Here is a 6000-nt window from a genome sequence, read left to right as displayed (position 1 = left end):
GAAAATGATAATGCAGAAGATAGAAGGTTGATTTTGAAGAATTCTAAGGTCTTTATATCGTTAAGGTAAAAGACAAAAATATTAATTGACTTAAAATCTAAGTAAATATTTGTATTAAAAATTGAGAATAACAAATAGGTAATTTTTAAAGTAATGGTGTGGGTAGGCAAAGGAAAATAATGAAAAACCCAATCAAGTCAGTGGAAGTCAGGAAGGAGTTAGGGGAACCAGGGTAAGTGGGAAACCAGAGACTAAGATAGAAAAAAATCCACCATATCAGTAAGCAACATAAATGTAAATGGACTACATTTATCTATTAAAATACAGAGACTCCCAGACCCCATTTACAAATTCATCTAGATGTTGTTCCAACTTTTTCTGGCCTACACTTTTACTGATGAGAAGTTGGTTGGCTGTCATTCTTGTCTTTCTTACTCTGTATGTAATGTGTCTTTTTTCTGTGCTTATAAGATTTTTAAAATTATTATTGGTTTTAAGCAACTTGATTTTGAAATTAAGGTGGCACTTATCTCCCAATTGATCTATAGATTTAACACGATCTTTTTATAATTACATTGATAGAGATTTACACAGAGTATCATAAGAACATAAAGGAACATAACTTTAATAGAACTTTCCCGGTATATTAATTTAGATAGAGGCATAAATGATTGAAATCATAGAATTCGTATAAAGAAAAGAGAAGAATTTAGACAGGAAATATCCACTTTATAAACTTATCTGCATAAAGCGTAGAAGGCATGGAAAGCTGAGCACACTGAGTTGTCACCATCCTCACTGTCTAGGTCTATCTTGATTTTGAAACTGGTGGCCATTAGCAAGCTTCTGGTCCTCACACAGTACGTTTTTTATAAACTGGTCCGTGCATTCCAGAGCCCTTTGCGGATTCTGACGCAGGTGGTGCTGCCACGGCGCTGCTGTGCTCGCCTGCAGAATGGCCCGTTAGCCAGGTAGGAAGCAGGCAAGAGAGAGCTGAGAGCTGGGAGCAGAGGAAAGGGCTGAATGAAAGTTCTTTAATTCTAAACTCCGTTAAAAGGAAAAATATAGAGATTGAGGGGAAAAAAATCACTAAATCTACTTATTCCTTAAGCTAACGCCTTGGAAAGCACCATTGCTTTTTCTTCTCAGTACTTGAGATCAGAACTAAACATAATTAATTCCGATAAATGAATGGAGGAAAATTCAGTGAAGCCAAATGTGACCTGATTCCATTATTCCTTTTCCTCCATTCCGACTATGGAGAGCAGGAGAGCAGCCCGGGGTGCTGACTGTTCTCATGGCACATCCGGGCAGAACAATGGGCCAGGAACCACCTACTCCTTATCTCTGGGCATTCAAGCCACGTGAGGATGTGATCCCAGGAGACCTGGGGCTTCCAGGACTGCAGGGCAGAGATAAGAAGCAGTGAGTCACAGTCCCTGAGAGGGAGAGGCTCTCACACTTGCACGGAACACGAGAGAACAAAGTGACTGTAGAAGATTCTCCTAGCTCTGGAAGGGAGTAAAGGGTGGGTTCCAGGAGAGGAGGGACCTACTGCTTCACAGAACCCCTCAGGGGAGCAGAACCTCAGGGCATGGCCTGCAATGACGCACCTACAGGGCTGTGTCCTGGCACCGGGGTCCCACCTCAGCAAGTCCATCCTGACCAGGGTGTCATGGAAGTAGTAGTGTCCTCTATCTTTTAAGGACCACATGAAATCAGATCCAAGAACAGAAGATCCTCCCTGAAAGTCCAGGCCGCATGAGACCCCGTGACCACTGGGGGACCCTGAGAGGGTGGGGGTGGAAAGAACCACAGTGATGACCAGGCTTAAGTTTTCAACAGTGGGAACCTGGGGGTTACTTTACTTCGATTTTTAAAAATGAAATAATCTGTATGTCTTGGTGTGAAGGTTATAGTGGAACTAAATCCATCTGCATGACACATATTTATAGAACAAGGCTATTTAGACAAGTGGGTTTTTTGTCGTTTTTAAATTTTATTTATTAATTTATTTCCTTTTTTCGGACAGAGTCTTGCTATGTTGCCCAGGCTGCAGTGCAGTGGCTATTCACAGGCGTGATCCTGGCACACTGCAGGCTCAAACTCCTGGGATCAGGTGACTCCCGCCTCAGCCTTCGGAGTAGCTAGGACTGTAGGCAAGCACCACCGCACCCTGCTCACACCAGCGTTTTTCAAGCGGTAGATTGAGACCCACTAGTAGGGCACAAAATCAATTTAATGAGTCTTGACCAGCCATTTTTCATTAAATAGAATAGAAAAAAAAGGAAACTATCCAAGTGCTGCTGCAGGATTATTTTTTTCATTTTTTTAGTTATAGGTGGGTCGTGTATACAGTGGAACAATGTAAATGTATTTCATATTCTGGGTCATGGTCAAAAAGTTTGAGAAACACTGAATTAGACCCTCACTATGAGTGAATAATTTGCTCTTCACCGGCTAGGAGCAGCTTATTAGTGAATAATTTGCTCTTCACCGGCTAGGAGCAGCTTATTTCTACGGTAGGAAATGCAGCTGCCCCTCAGTGCCCACGGCTCCTCTTTACATCTCTGTTGACGTCATTATAAACAGATTGTGTTAAATCTATAGATCCATTGGGAGATAAGTGCCACCTTCATTTCATAACCAAATCACTTAAAACCAATAATAATTTTAAAAAATCTTATAAGCAGAGAAAAAAGACACATTACAACCACAGATCAAAAATATTGTTTTTTTAAAAAATGAATGGTTGTGCCTGTACTGAACGTGTACAGACTTTTTTGTCATTATTCCCTAAACAATACAGCATAACAACTATTTACATAGTACTTACACCGTATTGAGCCAGCTAGGGGTGATTTAAAATGCACTGGGCACGTGCATAGGTCACACTGTGCCATTTGGCATCAAGGACTTAAGCATCTCAGATTTTGGTATTCCCTTTGTGGGGGCGTTCCTATAACCAATCCCCTGAGGATATTGAGGGGGACAACTGTCTGTAGGCTAAGGATCCGCAACCTTGGGTCCTTAAAAGAAGTATTGGCAGTATTACAAACTATTTTAGTAATAGTAATAGTGAGCAGACCTTGGACAAGAGATATTATCTCCATTTTCTGGATAAATTAAGGTCTCTCATACTCACCTATTAAGCTGAAGAGCTAAATTTTAAATCTAGGTTCTTCTAATTCCAAAACAATGTCTTTTCCTATAGAACACAGAATACCTCAACCTTCAATAATTCATAGGGCTTATTAAAAATAATATATGTGCCTGTGGTAAGTCTACCCAGCAAAGAAAAAAAGAACAGGTTTGAGAATATTTTGTAATGTTGGCTAATTCATGTGAAATATCAATCCTTAATAAGAGGACATGTGAAATATTCTATAAACCACAGAGTAAAATAAAGACATAAGGTGGTATTGAGGTCACACAAGACCGTTTTGGGGTCTTTCCTTAGATCTCTCAGATCCATAAGTCACCCTACTACCACAACAGGCCAATTAGGATTGGCACAACGGTGCCTGCTGGCGGCCTCTTTCTGGAAATTTCCACGCCGCACGCACCCACGTTCTGTCACCGTCTGCCTCTTCCTGTCCGGGTGCTGCTCTCCTGTTGGCCTTCTCTCTGCTGCCCCGTCTCCCTGCACAGAGCAGAGCTCCGTCCCTTCTCCCTGAGCACCCGCCCCTTGTCAATTTATCAGGCGTGTCTCTCTTTTCGCAGACACAGAAAAGCTGAGTGTCACATTTATTGCCTATCTATACACATTTTTATATTAATGGCAGCCTTCATTGCATATCCTTGTTCTTGTTTTTCTTTTCCTTTTTTCTTTTCTCTTCCACTTCAATTTTATTACTCCTTGCTATAATCTTGCATTTTAGTAAGCCACCTTAAATTCTTTTTGGAATAAGACAGAGAGAGAAATACATTTTTAAAACTTATAAATACAGGTAGTTCAGTGTCCCAGGTTTTGGAAGTCAATACTGTCTTTCTTCCTGTGTTTACCATAGGCTTGACTGAACGCATCCCTGGCATGGAAGATCCCTGAGTCACCCTGGCTATTGCCAGCCATGGATCCATTAGGAGCCCATTGTATTTTGACAACTTTGTGTCTTTTTTTCTTCTGGACCCAGGAACAATTACAGGTCCAAGGATTGAATGGACACTCCCAATCTGAGAACGAGGCTCACGGATTGATTCCCAAAACAGCCTCATTCTCCGGCTGGGGGTGCGGGGGAGGGGGGGAGTTATTTGGTTTTTTTACAGGGTACTTTCAAAAATCCTGGGAACACCAGTGAGATTCCTCCCTCATAGTATTCTGTGTCTACTCGTTCTCTGTTGGCTCTGAGGACTTGCCTCCTTGATCTCTGTACTCAGCTTTGAGCAAAAGAGTGTTTATTACAGGAGGAAGGAAATCTACAGCACATTTAAAAAAGAAGAGTCCCCAGAAGTGAAATTCCTCAGCACTAATTGCAGACTCACCGTGGTCCCCAGCGAGGAACACCGGACACCCCTGTCCAGCCTCCGGTGGACGCGTGCTCCCCAACCCACCCACAGGGGCCGTGGTTCTGCCCACACAGACCTCGGCCAATCTAAGGCGTAGCAGATGCTTACTGAGTGCTTGCTGGTGCTAGAAAGGTGATTTTTTAATTTATATTTTCTAAGCAGGGGACTCTTTTTTAAAAATGAATTTCAATACACCAGCGGCAAAGGGGGAGCCGATCAGACGGAAGTGAGGAAGCTCGAGGAGGAGGCGGGAGAGGAAGCTCCCCCCGAGCTGCTGGGAGCACGCACTGAGCACGGCTGGGCTGCGCCCCAGGTGAGCCGCCGCCTGCCAGGTGCTCCCCACCCTGCGCGACAAGCACAGAAACTCGTAAACACGAGCCGGGCAGGCAGGGCTGTGGGGGGAGTGGGTGTGGAAGGTTCTAGAGAGGGTTCCCTGAGCCAGGACATATGTGAAGACACAGGGGCAAGAAACGTTGCGTGTTGGGGGACAGAGAGAAGGAAGAGGGCCCATGGGGGAAGAGTGGGGGGGTGGGACGGGAGTCGGGGCGGGGGGCGGATGGGGAAAGGCCTTGTGTGCGATTCTGAGCAGTTTATCCAAACCTACCCTGAAGGCTATAAAGGGCATCAGGGCTCAAACAAGAGGAGGGGCATGACCAGGTTCACAGATTAAAGGATTCGGGAGTCCAGGGGGTGGGAGGGTGAGGTGGGGAGGCAAAGAGATGGGTTATTCTTCCAGAAAGAGGACTAGATTCTGGAGTTGTCAGATCAGTGCCTTCTTGGACCCACTGTGTTATTCTGGCCTGGTCTTTTTCAGACCCCATTAAGCGTCTTGTCCTGTCTCTGCCTCTTGCCTCTGTCTCCATGATACTTCCAAGAAATTCATTTCTCAGCAGGGCGTGGTGGCTCACGCCTGTAATCCCAGCACTTCAGAGGCAGGAGGATCACTTGAGGCCAGGAGTTTGAGACCAGCCTGGGCAACATAGCAAGACCCTGTCTCTACAAAAAATTTAAAAATTACTCCAGTGCAGTGGTGTGCACCTGTAGTCCCAGCTACTTGGGAAGCCGAGTCAGGAAGATTGGTTGAGCCCAGGAGTTGGAGGCTGCAGTGAGCTATGATCACACCACTGTACTCCGGCCTGAGACACAGCATGAGACCCCGTCTCTAAAAAAAAAGAAAGAAAGAAAAGAAAGAAATGAGAAATTCTTCTTCCAGCTCCTCAACCTAGAAAACTAATAAAAATAGGAACCACTAATGAACTTCTTTCACTGTAATATTTTTAGCCTATTCTGTCTCTCATTGACTAAGAAGAATTGCCTGTGATTTCCATATTTATTTCTGTCATAGAAGCAATGATACCCTTATTTACTTATTTAGAGAACAGAGCCTGGCACATAGTAGTAGAAATTCAATAAATAGTTGGTGTCTTAGTCGGTCTGCATTGCTATACAGAAATACCAGAGGCTGGGTAATTTACAAAGAAAAAAGATTTATTT

Source organism: Lemur catta, chromosome 16, assembly GCF_020740605.2.
Source record: "Lemur catta isolate mLemCat1 chromosome 16, mLemCat1.pri, whole genome shotgun sequence".
Taxonomy (NCBI): Eukaryota; Metazoa; Chordata; class Mammalia; order Primates; family Lemuridae; genus Lemur; species Lemur catta.
The sequence above is the reverse complement of the archived record's forward strand: the minus strand, read 5'-3'. Positions refer to the sequence as shown.